The sequence below is a fragment of the Wyeomyia smithii genome, chromosome 1 (assembly GCF_029784165.1).
Source record: "Wyeomyia smithii strain HCP4-BCI-WySm-NY-G18 chromosome 1, ASM2978416v1, whole genome shotgun sequence".
In the NCBI taxonomy this organism is placed as follows: domain Eukaryota; kingdom Metazoa; phylum Arthropoda; class Insecta; order Diptera; family Culicidae; genus Wyeomyia; species Wyeomyia smithii.
In genome coordinates, this window is record NC_073694.1 from 73,240,514 (window position 1) to 73,257,334 (window position 16,821).

A 16,821-nucleotide genomic window follows, 5' to 3' on the forward strand; every position below is an offset into this window, starting at 1 on the left:
AATTCATATCCGTTATTTGTTATTTCTATCAACCAATAACTTTCATTCTATCCCGCTGGTGCGTTTTGTACAGTCTTCCCCTGTATATGCTTGTCATCCCTCGCACTTCATCGGAAATATTCGTCAAAGACCGTCTGCTCGTATGGTTCAAGCAATAGGAGGAGAAGGCAGTTAGTTTATGAATCGTGTGAACCACGGTGAAGCGAAGGCAAGGATTTTCTACCTTATGAAGCTTCCGTTATGGAAGCTCTTTGAAAGATTACCTTTCACCAGTTGATTTTGCTTATTCTTCGACTAACGACGAAGGAGGTTCAGCAGTAGTTGGCAAACTTGTGCGGGAACCGGAACCGATGGTGGGCGGGAGTTGTATAAGATTAAACCTGTTATTCTATTCTTTGCGAGGAAGGGAAGCAGTGATTTGTGGCGTGTGAAAATGAAGTGTGAAAAGCTGCCTTTGTGCATTATAGCATGAGTTTTTATGAACAACGGATGGTGTCGATTGTGCTACTAGTGGAATAAACAAGCCCATATGTTATGTTGTATGGATAAGTTTTTTTGCCACGGTTTCCTTTTCCCTCAACAAACCACATTGCACCGAAGTGTTGAGTTATGGTAGAAGATTATATTATTTCACTTTGCCGAGTCAGAAATTCGATTGGACAAAACGCTAGATTCAGTGAGCTGTGCAACCCAATCAATCAAAATCATTGCAAACAGACCGTGGAATTCTTGTCAGGGTTTTGCCGCGATATCGGAAACAATTGTAGGAGGCAAATTGAATATTTGAAGCTCTCTTTGAAAGTCTAAAAAGAAAGGTGCAAACAGTAAGCCAGTCAGCAAGGATTTGATGCGTCGAGAAAAAAATCGAAAGACGATTCTACACGACGAGCTATATGGCAGTGGAGTGCCGTAAACAGAATCAGTTGTATAAACAATCGGCACTACTGATTGCAACATTTTCCGAAGGTTATTTACGTCAGGAACAGGAAACGGAAACTTGTTGTTTTTTTTTCCATCGCGCTTTTATCTTAAATACTAAGTAGCACACAGTAAGAAAACTTTATGTCGAATCGCATGTAAATAATTGCCTCCATTGCTTATGATAGAAAATTCCATAATATTCCACGCAAATTCAAATGATATTGATATGCTAATTAACATGTTTTTGCCTTTCTCCTAGAAAGGTATAGCAATCACTTGCAAAACCGAAAGTATAAAAGTGCTCCAAAGGGCCGAATGGCATATATCACTCGACTCAGCTCGACGAGCTGAGCATTTTCTGTATGTGTGTGTGTGTGTGTGTGTATGTGCAGATTTTTATTCTCACTCACTTTTCTCAAAGATGGCTGGACCGATTTTCATGAAAATAATTGCAAATGAAAGGTCTTGTTGCCATATAAGACCCTATTGAATTTCATTGTAATCGGATTTTTAGTTTAGTTATGTTTAAAAATATGAAAATCATGAAACATCAATATTTCAGAAACTACACAACCGATTTGAACAAATTTGGTCTCAAAAGAACGGGCTACATAGAAAACTCTTAAGTTTTGAATTTCATAAGAATTGAACTTGTGGTTCAAAAGTTATGAAAAGAAACGTGTTCTGAAGACTGTTTAATCTCACTCATGTTACTCAGAGATGACTGTACCGATTTTCATAAAATCAGTGTCAAATTGAAGGTCTAATTGCCCCATAAGACCCTATTGATTTGTTTTGCAATCGGACTATTACTTTGCCTGTTATGTTTAAAAATGTGAAATCCAGCTATGCAAAGGAACATATTCCGAAGACTACTTGGACTCACTCACTTTTCTCAGAGATAGCCGACCCGATTTCCACAAAATTAGTGTCAAATGAATGGACTAGCTGCCTCAGAAGACCCTATTGAATTTTACTGTAATCGAACTGTAACTTCATTTGTAATGTGCCGACTTGTGAAAATCACGAAACTTCATTATCTCAGAAACTACACAACCGATTTGATCAATAGTATTATCAGATGAACGGGCTAGTTAAAAGTTAACTGATGAATTATGATTGAACACGTGGTTTCAAAGTTTGGCTGCCCTACACGTTCCCATTTCATTTGATTATAATCGAACTTAAGCAACCGTTATGTATTAAATTGTTAATAAAACAACGAAAGTCTATTATCTCAAAGATTACATGACTTATTTGAACATAACTAGTGTCATACGAACGAGTCATCTCTCAAACTTACAAATAACAAACTTTATAACAATTTGATATGTGGCTCAAAAGTTATGGAAAGAAGAGAAATTCAAAGACTATTTAAAACTATACCTGCTTTGATCGATATATGTGGCCTCAACATAATTTAAATGTGGTGTCGTAATATTTGAACGTTCCAAGTTCATTGATTCCTTGCGGTTTGTTTGAAGTCTGCAAATGCACGACGAATCGGCCATAGGATATGATCAAAGTCAAATAACAAATCGTTTGAAATGATTGGTTTTATCGAAATGACAACATCCTCGTCTTTTGGCTTCTGTACATCGCCTTAATTCTGAATATATTCATATTGGGTGGTATTCTGTCATTATCAGCAGACTTTCTGGCATCAATCTGACACCGGAAATACCCATATTGGGAGGTATTTTCGGTTGTTTTCCAGAAACTAAAAGTGGTCGTCTTCAAATTCAAAATAGTGTCCGGGGTCAATGTTTGGTCTCTATGCATCATCACGTTTACGGAAATATCCATATTGAGTATTATTGGGTCATTTCCGACTGTTGCCTATAAGTTGCCATTTAGCAATTCAAAATGGTGCCTGAAGTCAATTGTTAGCTCCTTGCATCATTCTGGTTCCAGAGATACTCATATTGGATAGTATTTGTTTAGTTTAGGCTGTTTTTCACAAACCGGTAGTCGCCATCTTGGATTTCATAATGGCATTTGGAGACAATTTCTGGATTTTGAACGGCATACTGGTTAAAGAAAAACTCATTTTGGGTGGTATTTGGTGGATTTCTGCTGTTTTCAGAAACCGGAAGTCGCCATCTTACAATCCAAAATGTTGTCTGAGGTCGATTATGGAACATATTTGTTACCACTAAAAACATTCACCTGCCAATATGGTTCCATTTAGTTGATTAGTTCGCGAGATGTGCAGAAATTTGTGAAGAAACATGTACTTCCAGAAGAGGGAGGGGCGTCAAACTATCATAGGAACCTTTATCGGCACCAAAAACCCCTACATACAAATTTTCACGTCGATCGGTTCGGTAGTTTTCGGGCCTATATGGATCAGACAGACAGACAGACTTGACTGCATTTTTATATGTAAAGATTACAACATCAATATTTTAGAACCTAAAGAGTGAATATACATTTGTTGGATTGAAGCGTTCATGTAAATCTATTTTTACAAATAAAAAATTAAATGAGAAAGGCTGGGTCTGACCGCTAGGTGGATTAATTTAGGTTTTTTATCACAGATTCGTTTTACTGTTAAATGGGCACCTTGGTGCTCTTCAAATATCTATAAACATGTAGCATGTATGGCAAGTTTCGCTGAGCGAGGATGTCATGAACTGGCACATGAGGTTGTATTTCTCGGACCCTGAGGGTATCCAAAAGTAAAGATCTGGCACCACGGAATTCAGCACGCACCAAAACCACGTGTTCAATGTAATGATACCCCAATCCACAAACGCAATGATTACTGTTCGCGAGCTCAATACGCGGAGATATGCGTCTAACCCGTCTGCATCCAAACCCCGAAACCAAGGTTTGGGGATGATGCTGTGTAGCCATCCTTCCAGCTCTCCCTTGTCCCACGAGGCCTGCCAGTTGATAAGTGTACTCTGACGTGAAAATTTTAAAAATTCATTGTAGACAATTGATCTGTCGTAAATATCACCGTTTGTAGCGCTCAACTTAGCCAAAGTGTCCGCTTTCTCATTGCCCGGTATCGAGCAGTGAGAATAGACCCACACTAAGGTAATCTGAGAAGATTTTTCGGATAAAGCACTCAAATGTTCCCGTATTTTTTCCTTCCTGGAGAGTGCTTTAAATCCTTCGTCGATCGGAGAGCCTCAATAGAACTGGGACTGTCCGTGAAGATGAAGTAATGGTCCGTGGGCATTTTTTCGATAATCCCTAAGGTATACTGAATTGCAATTCTGCGACGTAAACAGAAGCAGGATTATCGAGCTTGTAGGAGACGGTAAAATTATTGTTGAAACTTTCCAAATTCATCGTATGGGTCGAATGCATGCAACCTAAGGCAATACGTAAACAACGATACTGTAATCGTTCCAGCTTGATTAAATGGGTGTTTGCAATGAAGCGGAAGCAGAAAAACGCGTACACAAGCACCGACAATATCGTTGTTTGGTGAAGCCTTATAAGATCTCCGGGGTGGGCGCCTCACCATGACCCAGTAATTGTCCGGAGAAAATTCACTCTCTGTTGACATTTTTTCATAAAATACCAAACGTGATATCCCCAGGTGCCTTTCGAATCAAACCAGACACCAAGATATTTATATACCAAAACCTGAGAAATCGTTTCACCCATTAACTGTAACTGGAGTTGAGCAGGCTGACGCTTCCTAGCAAAAACTACTATCTCAGTTTTCACCGGAAAGAATTCGATACCAAGCTGTAAAGCCCAATTGTCCAAAGTATCATGCAATGGCCCGGCCCTTGCAAATCGGCAGCTTTGGCTCCTGTAACAGAGGCCACGCTGTCATTTGCAAGTTGTCTTATCGTGCATAATTTTGCCAGACATGCGTCAATGTCATTCACATAAAAATTGTAAAGAAGGGGGTTTAAGCATGAGCCCAGGGGAAGACTCATGTAGCTAATACGAAAAGTTTCCAAATCGCCATGCGTAGAATAAGGATAGCATTGTAATCGGTCTATAAGAGTTGTGATCAGAAGCTGGTTTTCCCGGTTTTTGGATGGCGATCACCTTCACTTGCCTCCAATGCTGCGGTACAATATTTTGCTCCAGGAACTTATTGAATAAATTTAATAAGCGCCTCTTGACATTGCCGGCAGATTCTTCAACAAGATGAATTTAATTCTATTCAACCCAGGCGCCTTATTGTAGCAGGACAAGAGGGCAACTGAATGAGCTCTGCCATCGAAAAAGGTGATTCTATCGCATCGTGGCCCAGAGACGTATCGCGAGCAATGTTTTGCGCAGGGAATCCGGACATACTTTCCTGGCAAAATCAAATATCCACCGACCTGAAGACTCTTCGCTTTCGTCGACTATCCGCGTTTCTTTGCTCGGACCAAGCATTTAAACTTGGTCTCAAGCTCCGAATACTGCTTAAAGTCGTCGGGTTTACCTTTCTCCCAAAAGAAGGCCTTAAACATGTCGTTCGTGTAGACATCGGAGCATTGTATGTCCCACCACGGAGTGGGAGGCCGTTCTTTGATCGTCATACCGGGATATTTCTTCGTTTGGGCTTGCAATGCGTCGGCGTCGAGAATCAAACCCGCAAGGAGGTTCTATTCTTCAAGAGGTGGGTGATGTTGAATCAACTCGACAGCTTTTGAAGCCATTTCCTCGTATAACTTCCAATCGATATTCCGAGTGAGGTTATACGGAATATCAACTGATCGCGTGCGAGTTGAACCATTATCAATTGAAATTTGAATAGGCAAATGTTCGCTTCTGTGGGGATCCAGGACTACCTTCCATAACATAAAGATAAATCTAAAGCACTGGGGCGCGCTGGAGGTTTCGGAACGCGTGTCATGTGCCCGTTGTTCAATATTGTCATGTTGACGTCGTCGCAGAGGTTATAGATCAAAGAGGAACGGTTATCTTTACAAAGGGAACCCTAAGCCACGCCGTTAGAGTTAAAATCTCCCAAAATCAAAGGTGGGGATGGAAAGAGGTTTAAGATCAAAGAGCAGCCGTGCCCAAGCTTTGCTTGAGGCAATTCTTTTCTCCTGTATGGACTTCCTCACTGCGACCAGAATCGTTGATCTATTGTGAGATATGCCCGTGTGTCTGCTGTATCCCGCACTTCTATTATTAGCTACACCGCTATTGAGAAGTGGCATGCTTATAATTATTTTTTATCAGTGCTTGTGTGTTATGTACTACCCTTCCTTTTACACGCTTACTGTTCTCCTATCCCGAGCCTCCTTCCTCCTGCCAAATATCGCCAATTATAATTCCCTGGAGAATTTTCGTTGTGCGTCCTTCTGGCCCGTTTTATTGATAAGAGGGACTTATTTTTGTTAAGAGGAAGTCACGCAAATGTATTGTAGATTTCAGCGTAAAGGAAGGGTAACTGGTGGGGACCCGATCAGAAGGGCAAAACAAAATTTTAACAGAAGCTGTTAGTGTGTTATGATAAAAAACCTTTCTGGTTGTGTTTTCAATTTGATCACGTTAGGTATTAAGATAACAGAAATTGTAACAAAAATGATTCCACCAGTATCAAACCCATATCAAGCTTTGTTACTAACGTTTCAGCTTTCTAACAAAATAAGATGGCATATAGAACAGTATAGTAACAACCATCTTTAGAAATAACAGGTTTTGATAAAGATGAAAAATCTGTTAGAATTGTTTCAGAACAACTTCATTTCAGAATTTGTTATCATAACTCATTCAGATTCAATTTCGTTATCAAAAGCATGTGGGAAAATACAAAATCGTATCAAGATTTGTTATTTGTATCTCGTGTTGATAGAATTTTGTAATTTTTTTAGTTATGCTCTTCCGATCGGGGAGCCTGAGAATAAATTCATACTTAAAGTCCTTTTTGACATCGACTGGCCTGATTCTACTAAGATTCGAACTCACGACCATTCGTTTGACAAAGCGGACTCTGTAACCTTGCGGCTACGCAGCTCCCTGCTGCTTGAGGCAATACAAAGATCTTTTTCTTGTATTGTCATTTGACATGCGACAGCTTCGACCCCTGGGATCGAGGGGAAGTTAATACGATAGAAAGGATAGCACTTCTTAATCCCTAGAAGTACTCCTCCGTGAGGGGTATCTCGATCAAGGCGAATTATATTGAAATCATGGAAGTTAAGATCTACATTTGAAGTGGGCCAAGTTACACAGAGGGAAAATGCATTTACACTTGTTAGATAAATCTTTAAATGAATCCATTTTGGGGATGATACTCCTACAATTACACTGTAAAATAGAGATAGAATCCTTCATCGCAGTCGATGAATTAGCCATCGAAGGATACAATCGCTGCAAAGAGAGGCCATTGAACAGTCAACTACTTCAAAAACGTTTTAACTGTTGGTAGAAATGCCAGCAGAAGACTTGTTGAAATATTAAAAAATCTAGTCCACAATATCTAAAAACTTCAACAGTCCAGATTTTGGCAGAATCTTGGACGAAAAAGAAGGAAAACTTGGGTTTTTGGTGTTTCTGTAAGTGCCGGAAATTCCTTCAATCTTGCCAATCCCGGAGGGGTTTGCTACGGATTTTCTACAGCACTTTTTTGTTTTATAGTATCAGCCATTTCAGATGGAGATCTCCTCTGTCCCTTCCTAGGAAGTTTTTCCTCTTCCTGGACTTCCCGGGTTCAACAAAGGAAGGTTCCTCAACTGAATCGTCAGAATCAGACTCATCGGATGACAAGACCTCAAAAAGATTTGGGGAAACCAGTTTGGTGGCAGCAACCTCTTTGGGAATTTCCGCGAAAGTGCGCTTAGAGCGCTCTTTCAGAGACCGCTTGATCTTCTCTTGGCGCTGCTTGTACGCGGGACATGCAGACAGCTCATGTGGAGTCTGCTCACAATAGAGGCATTTTTCGCAGATTTTTAGAATCCGTGATACAGATCTTCAGAATCCGTGCCCAAAACGCAGATTTTAGAGTCTGTGTGCAGATTTTTATTGATTCGCAGATATTTGCAGACTTTTAATAGTTTCTGCAGACTTTTGTCAGAGTCTACTCATATTTTCGCAGATTTTCTCAAAATGTGTGCAGATTTTTGCATGCGTGAGCGATATTTTTTCAAATCACGGATAGAGTTTTTAGGATTTCAAGCAGAATTTCCCAGTTTTTCGAGCAGTTGCAGACATTTTCCAAGAACATCTGGCATCTCTGATTTGGCTATTCGTACACACATACCGAATTATAATGGAACGACCACTTTGCGCGTCCGTCTCTGTCAAGTCTTCGACGCGGAATCGAAGACAACGCTTGTAATTAGCTCATCCGCACACGTAAGATTTGTGAAGTGAATTTCTCCGTTCTCATCGCTTTGAGGTGCGGTAAAAACAGTATAAAATCGAACGATCTGCAAAATACGCGACTATGGTGACTTCAGAATTTTCCGATAATACCAATGTTAGAATGTGGCTTCAATGTGAACCTAAATGTTTTGTTTTTTGGCCAACTTCTCTTTTAGTAACAGAGAAGCTAGCGAAAACTGCTCCCTCTTAAACTGAGAGAGAAAACCCCTCGCACGCGATGATTAAGAGTGGAAATGAAGTCTGCGACTGAAATAGTGATGGGAAACTTATCGATACTTATCGATTATATCCTGACATTAATTCCGAACACCGATAGTATTGGTAAAATTTTGACGTTAACGATAATTATCGATATTATAATGGAGAGCAATTCAGTGCGGCTGGTTACTGGAGTGGAGGAGACCTAAAATGGAGAGACCTCACCTACCCTACCCCAGGAGTTGCTTTTGTCGCTAGGTGTTTGTTGGGTACTGGTATACGACAAGATTTTGCATTTTTGGGGATGGTGTGAAGGTTCGCCCTGGGTGTCACTGAGTTTCTGAGAAAAAATGGTAGCTAAATAAGTATTTATAGTTTTTAGTTTCCTAAAAACAGATGAAATCGACAACTTAGTACAGGAGAACTTTAAAAAAATATCCAAACTTTTTACACCATCTCATACGAAGCAATGATACAAAATTGTAATAAAATGCACTTTCTTTGGCTTGCTAACTCTTGTAATAGGATGCACTTGCATAGCGGCAGTCTATTGGCAATTCTCTGGTAATTGTTTAGTTTAATTCGGAACTGTTTACGTTTGAAGTATCGGTTACACAACAAACAATTTTTAGTTCCACTAAAATCCGCTCAATTGTAGCTTCAAATAACAAAATTTTTGCGCCGAAAAAAAGTGTCTTCAATAATTCAATAGACAAAATGATTAAGATTAATTAAGGCAAAATTCTGTCAATTTTGAAATGGCCAGAACTTTACGAAAAATAAATCAATTTGGATGACCTGTTTCATTTTACTGTAAAACTATCCTAGTTCACTAGTATTACTTGGGAACTTGGCGAGACCAACCTACACCGGAAATGTTTCGGATTTCAGGAGTGTGTGTCAAAGTGTTCATTTTTGCAACGCATAGAACGTTTTAGGCAACTAAATTGTTTATCTAAAATACTTCATTTAAAAAAAACCTGAGATCACCGATTATTTCTAGAATCACTTTTTGTTTTTAGAATTTTATTTTTTCAGTGTAGTATCTTGAACTAATTTTTTTATATTTTCGAAGAAAGGTTTAGATAATTTTTTGAAAGTTATTCATTGACAGCCATTCTATATCTCTCATCTTCTTTACTTAGATATATTGATTCCTAAGAAAAATGTTCAAATACAGTTAGGTTTTCTTACACGGGGGAAGCATACCTCGTGAAAAAACCGCATTAATTCAGAAATCCGCTTAATAAACGCTTTAATTCAAAAATTCGCGTAAAAACCACATCAATTGAAAATCACCTTTTTTTTGTATGTTTGAAGAGCATTGGGACTAAAAGAGCAACTGCGACCATCATATTGATTATCTTTTGTGGCAGGTCCTGATTTCTGTACACAGATTACGAGGTAGCCGTACTCATTGATGGAGCAGGGTTGGTTGATAGTAATTCTGTGCCCCAATTTGGTATCGCATAGTCAAAATCAACGTAAAAACCTCCTCAAAAAAATCCGCGAAAAAATAATCTGAACATTTCAAATGTTAGTTCAGATTAATTTTCAAACGCAAGTTTGCAAAGTTGCTCGGTTTAATAGGACCTACACACCCACACTCCGGAAATCCGAAACATTTCCAGTGTACCTTGGTCACGTCCAGTTCTCAAGTAATACCAGTAAACTAGGATAGTTTTCCAGAAACCTTGTTGTTGTTTGAATTTTCATTCACAGAATCGTAAGATTTGTCACTGTCACAGATTTTCACAGATTTACATAGCAAAATTTTATTTGTCAAATGGCTGTCAAATTATCGATACTTATCAATAATATCGATAAAATCCCCGAAATTATTGATTGTTATCGATATTTGTATTGGGCGATATTTCCCATCACTAGACTGAAATACTCTACGACTAAATATGGTTAGTTACTCACTCTGTGAAAATTAGAGCAAAAAACAAGAGACGGAATGAAACCTGCTCCTAAAATGGTCCACATACAGTATAATTGTTAATGCAGGCGCGCAGTTCCTTTTGTTTCGACGGTATTCTGAACACGACTGAACATGCTAGAGTGAAATAGAGTGTGTGACAATTTTCTGGAGGGGTTGAAGATTTATTCACCTAAGGGACCATCCACATTCCAAGTGTACAGATTTTTATCGACGCTCCCTCCGTGGACAACTGCGTATATACATTCTGAAAATTTTTCTATGAACCGTGGACATTACACAGATCACCCCCTCCTTAAAGCTGCTCACATAATAGGAATGGTTCCTAAGATATTTTTTTACGCGCATCGCTTTGAGGTGCGGTAAAAACAGTATAAAATCGAACGATCTGCAAAATACGCGACTATGGTGACTTCAGAATTTTCCGATAATACCAATGTTAGAATGTGGCTTCAATGTGAACCTAAATGTTTTGTTTTTTGGCCAACTTCTCTTTTAGTAACAGAGAAGCTAGCGAAAACTGCTCCCTCTTAAACTGAGAGAGAAAACCCCTCGCACGCGATGATTAAGAGTGGAAATGAAGTCTGCGACTGAAATAGTGATGGGAAACTTATCGATACTTATCGATTATATCCTGACATTAATTCCGAACACCGATAGTATTGGTAAAATTTTGACGTTAACGATAATTATCGATATTATAATGGAGAGCTGGTTACTGGAGTGGAGGAGACCTAAAATGGAGAGACCTCACCTACCCTACCCCAGGAGTTGCTTTTGTCGCTAGGTGTTTGTTGGGTACTGGTATACGACAAGATTTTGCATTTTTGGGGATGGTGTGAAGGTTCGCCCTGGGTGTCACTGAGTTTCTGAGAAAAAATGGTAGCTAAATAAGTATTTATAGTTTTTAGTTTCCTAAAAACAGATGAAATCGACAACTTAGTACAGGAGAACTTTAAAAAAATATCCAAACTTTTTACACCATCTCATACAAAGCAATGATACGAAATTGTAATAAAATGCACTTTCTTTGGCTTGCTAACTCTTGTAATAGGATGCACTTGCATAGCGGAAGTCTATTGGCAATTCTCTGGTAATTGTTTAGTTTAACTTGGAACTGTTTACGTTTGAAGTATCGGTTACACAACAAACAATTTTTAGTTCCACTAAAACCCGCTCAATTGTAGCTTCAAATAACAAAATTTTTGCGCCGAAAAAAAGTGTCTTCAATAATACAGGGGGTAGACAAAATGATTAAGATTAATTAAGGCAAAATTCTGTCAATTTTGAAATGGCCAGAACTTTACGAAAAATAAATCAATTTGGATGACCTGTTTCATTTTACTGTAAAACTATCCTAGTTCACTAGTATTACTTGGGAACTTGGCGAGACCAACCTACACCGGAAATGTTTCGGATTTCAGGAGTGTGTGTCAAAGTGTTCATTTTTGCAACGCATAGAACGTTTTAGGCAACTAAATTGTTTATCTAAAATACTTCATTTAAAAAAAACCTGAGATCACCGATTATTTCTAGAATCACTTTTTGTTTTTAGAATTTTATTTTTTCAGTGTAGTATCTTGAACTAATTTTTTTATATTTTCGAAGGAAGGTTTAGATAATTTTTTGAAAGTTATTCATTGACAGCCATTCTATATCTCTCGTCTTCTTTACTTAGATATATTGATTCCTAAGAAAAATGTTCAAATACAGTTAGGTTTTCTTACACGGGGGAAACATACCTCGTGAAAAAACCGCATTAATTCAGAAATCCGCTTAATAAACGCTTTAATTCAAAAATTCGCGTAAAAACCACATCAATTGAAAATCACCTTTTTTTTGTATGTTTGAAGAGCATTGGGACTAAAAGAGCAACTGCGACCATCATATTGATTATCTTTTGTGGCAGGTCCTGATTTCGGTACACAGATTACGAGGTAGCCGTACTCATTGATGGAGCAGGGTTGGTTGATAGTAATTCTGTGCCCCAATTTGGTATCGCATAGTCAAAATCAACGTAAAAACCTCCTCAAAAAAATCCGCGAAAAAATAATCTGAACATTTCAAATGTTAGTTCAGATTAATTTTCAAACGCAAGTTTGCAAAGTTGCTCGGTTTAATAGGACCTACACACCCACACTCCGGAAATCCGAAACATATCCAGTGTACCTTGGTCACGTCCAGTTCTCAAGTAATACCAGTAAACTAGGATAGTTTTCCAGAAACCTTGTTGTTGTTTGAATTTTCATTCACAGAATCGTAAGTTTTGTCACTGTCACAGATTTTCACAGATTTACATAGCAAAATTTTATTTGTCAAATGGCTGTCAAATTATCGATACTTATCAATAATATCGATAAAATCCCCGAAATTATTGATTGTTATCGATATTTGTATTGGGCGATATTTCCCATCACTAGACTGAAATACTCTACGACTAAATATGGTTAGTTACTCACTCTGTGAAAATAAGAGCAAAAATCAAGAGACGGAATGAAACCTGCTCCTAAAATGGTCCACATACAGTATAATTGTTAATGCAGGCGCGCAGTTCCTTTTGTTTCGACGGTATTCTGAACACGACTGAACATGCTAGAGTGAAATAGAGTGTGTGACAATTTTCTGGAGGGGTTGAAGATTTATTCACCTAAGGGACCATCCACATTCCAAGTGTACAGATTTTTATCGAGGCTCCCTCCGTGGACAACTGCGTATATACATTCTGAAAATTTTTCTATGAACCGTGGACATTACACAGATCACCCCCTCCTTAAAGCTGCTCACATAATAGGAATGGTTCCTAAGATATTTTTTTACGCGCATTTTTTTCTCTCTTGTTTGGCTCAGACCTATCGGTCCATAGAGTCGCGCATTTTATTGTTTTTATGGTACAGTATTAAAGCCATTCTAAACGAAAAAAATCCTCCAGGTGTAGAAGATCTTAGTATAATCGTATCGGAAACAAGTACATTGCGTTTCATTCTGAATCATCTTGCTATATACCCGATCAGAAGAGCATAACTAAAAAATTACAAAATTCTACCAACTCGAGATTTTTGATACAATTTTGTATTTTTCCATATAATTTTGATAACAAAATTGAATCTGAATGAGTTATTATAACAAAACCTGAAATGAAGTAGTTTTGAAACAAGTCTAACTAATTTTTCGTTTTTATCAAAACCCGTTGTTTCTAACAATGTGTGTTATTATATTGTTCTATATACTATCTTATTTTGTTAGAAAACTGATACATTTCTGTTACATTTTTGTTTTTTCTTTCTGATCGGGTGTACATAACTTTCACAAATAAAAACAAAGATTTTATCCAACCAATGTTCAAAAATTCCGCAAATTATCGGCTTAGAGATTCATTCAAAGCGCTGTTTTTATTTCGAATATCAGTTTTGACAAAATGACAAAATACATAAAGTGATTCAGGCTTAATCCATTTTAGTGCCATAAAAAATCCTAGTTTGTTATGTTTGTAGAACGCATCTTGGAACAGTGATTATACTTATGTTCGAATCAGAAACGACGGAACTGCTTATAACTTATGAAGCTCCCATTCAAAACAGATTCGCACACATGACTTATTGCTTCAACAAAGGGCTGCCCTCCGTCAACCGTAAAATTACATACCACCTCTACTATCAAACATGTTTTTTTATCTCTCAACCCGCAAAAGTGTACATACCAGTCCGATCTGCTGTCAGGAATCCGGCAATAATGTTTCAAACTGTTGCTTCCGCTCGGTCCTGGCATCGACACTAATTCAATAAAGACGCAGTGAAACGTTCAATGTAGCCGCTGCCATTGTCCGTCCAGTAGAGTGCCACTCTTCCCGAGGAAACCTCGTCTCTTTGGTGCCGGATGTGGAATATTCTGCAACTGGGCGCATCGTGTGATTGCTTCAATTACAAGCAATCGTACCACCCTGATCAGACCAGAGCATTCAGTATTCCACGATTGTTCGACTTGCTTTTGTGTGCTCTGCACTTCTGGCCGGCAGCTTTTGAGCAGCCGACTCTCTGCTTTCGATCTGTCTTGTGGCTGATTTCGTACTTGTCTTTAAACGCTCCAATGCAGAAACGCAGCCCGACCATTTCCGGCCGAGGCTGCAACAGAAAGCTGTCGGCTGAATTGTTCTTCTTGCTGGTTTTAAGCCAGAAGTGGGAGGGAAGAATCAAGATTCGATCTCGGTGACAACTGCAACAACTTTTAGGCTGGTTGGTCAGTTGAACAGGAATAATAGACTGTAAGTTCATTATCAAACCAGTGGATTCGATGTCTCGGGTTGGGTTTCGTCATTAAGAGGGAACGGACGGGGTTTTCGAACATATGTTACTTCTCAATAGCCTGCCAGACTGACTGAATAGAGCATTTGATTCAAATTGAGAATGTTTCTGATGACGTTCAATGACAACTGTCCAAAGTAAAATAATTGCTGGCGAGCCATGGCGAACAACTGACGTATATTAATCTTGCAAGTAACTTCAGACCATAATTTCGCTACTCGGTTCGACAAGAATAATGCAATGATTTGATTCGATTTGAATGAGGACATTGATACCGTCGAAACCAGGAAAAATTCAAAGTATGGGCGGTAGCTGTGGTAAAACCGGATGCGAATAGTAGAATGTAAAGTATTCGACCGCTTGTACTGTCTTGCCAAGGCATGGATGTCAACTATCCATGTCTTGGTGGGTTAATAAAGAGGATGAAAGACTCATTTCTGGCCATAGTATCTAAATATGAAATATGCTTATTGTACCTTTACCAACTGCTCAACTGAATAAGTTGAGGGTTTTACCTACACTCTTCATGGAAATTATTTTTCAATGAGGAAACCTTTTTAATATGTTATCTAAATCTGAGAACATCCGGTAACACTTGAACGGAATAAAAAATATGCGTTTCGTGTGTCTGAAAATTAGTAAATGGTAAATGATTTACTGTGTTGTTTTATACATATAAATTGTGTATAAAATTGTGTATAAATGTGTTTGATTTTAAAGAGGGATGTTCTACAAAAATCTCTATTTCGTCGTGTCCAACGTACAGATAGGACATCGAAGTATTCAGCACTTATTTATCTTTTAGAATTTTCCACAACTTTGCTGAAAGAAGCAATCTTGGTATATTGAAAATTAGAAAAAATATTTTATTTTATCTAACTGTTAGGTGGATTGATCGAAAAACTAAAAACGCCAAAAGTAAGGCCTTGTTCTATGAAACAATTTTGCTGAAGACATTGAGTACATAAAATCAATTTTTCACAGTCAAATCTAAAACGATCACGATTTTTCGAGTTTGGACCACTGTGCACTGTGGGATTTTCAAATAAATCTTTCCATCAATTGTTAATGTCTTGAAATATAACCCTTGGAATGTGTAGAAACTATTTTGGAAGTTATTTCATAAAGTGATAGTTGAAATACGTGCTTTACAATAAGTATTTCGTCGTTTTTATATCACTTTTTTGTACTTTACGACCTTCAAAAGGGCATTACTCCAAACTGTACCGTACGATGATTTTGAAAATTTGACCAGAGATTTTGGACGTCATAACGAATCGAATAGTGTACCAAGATTCTTTGGTGCATTTATTTTCATAGTAACGGTCTGTGGAAGCACCGTGGCAGGTTTCTGAACACAAGTCGGGACAAACGCAAACCTTAAACAAAATTTGTTGTTTCTCCTCAAACTTTCCTCACTAGCGTATAGGAAAATGTCTTCCGCTGTGAAAACAACTACTCTCACACTGGGGGCAAAGCGACGCACTTGCTTGTAGAGAGCATCGACTCGTGTGTATTTACCAGCGGTTCTCAACCTTTCTTTGTCCGCGTACCCCTTGGCGATATTTTTCATATCAATTGTACCCCCTGGCTTGGAATGTTCTCGCAGAGCGGGAGAGTGGTAGTGGTAGATCATGTTGTGGAGGTCTAGATCAGGTTCTAAGTTCAATTTGGTTTGTTTGATTGCTACAGTCATGTTTTAGGAGCAACATTGAATAAAAAGTAAAGAATTATAAAAAAATTACTTTGTCCGCCATTACTGACTTTTCTTTCGCATGCCCCCTGAAGGCTTTCGAGTACCCCCACGGGGGAACGCGTACCCCAGGCTGAGAACCGCCGATCTACACAATAGAACTCACTGCAGTGCTTTTACTGTGTGTCTTTTAAGCATGTATCAAATGAGTGGAGTAGCTTGATACGAAAGTAGATTGCAGAAACCCGAAGTCGCCGTCTTAGAAAACAAAATGGTGTATGAGGGCGATACGTGACTCCTATGCATCGTCACAATTACGAAAATAGCCATATTGTGTAGTATTTAGTCGCTTTTAGCTGTTTTCCACAAAACGGAAGTTAACGTTATGGAATTCAAAATTGTTTCTTTTCATACCATCATTGAAACATTTATCACCCCCAATAACCTCCACATACCGAATTTGGTTCCAT

The 16,821-nt window shown here is 38.4% G+C and overlaps 1 protein-coding gene across 3 annotated transcripts in view; it reads right to left on the reverse strand.

The window, feature by feature from the left end:
- LOC129723123 (lachesin) overlaps window positions 1-16,821 on the reverse strand; it is a 323,877-nt gene that overhangs the window by 119,327 nt on the left and 187,729 nt on the right. The window lies entirely within an intron of this gene.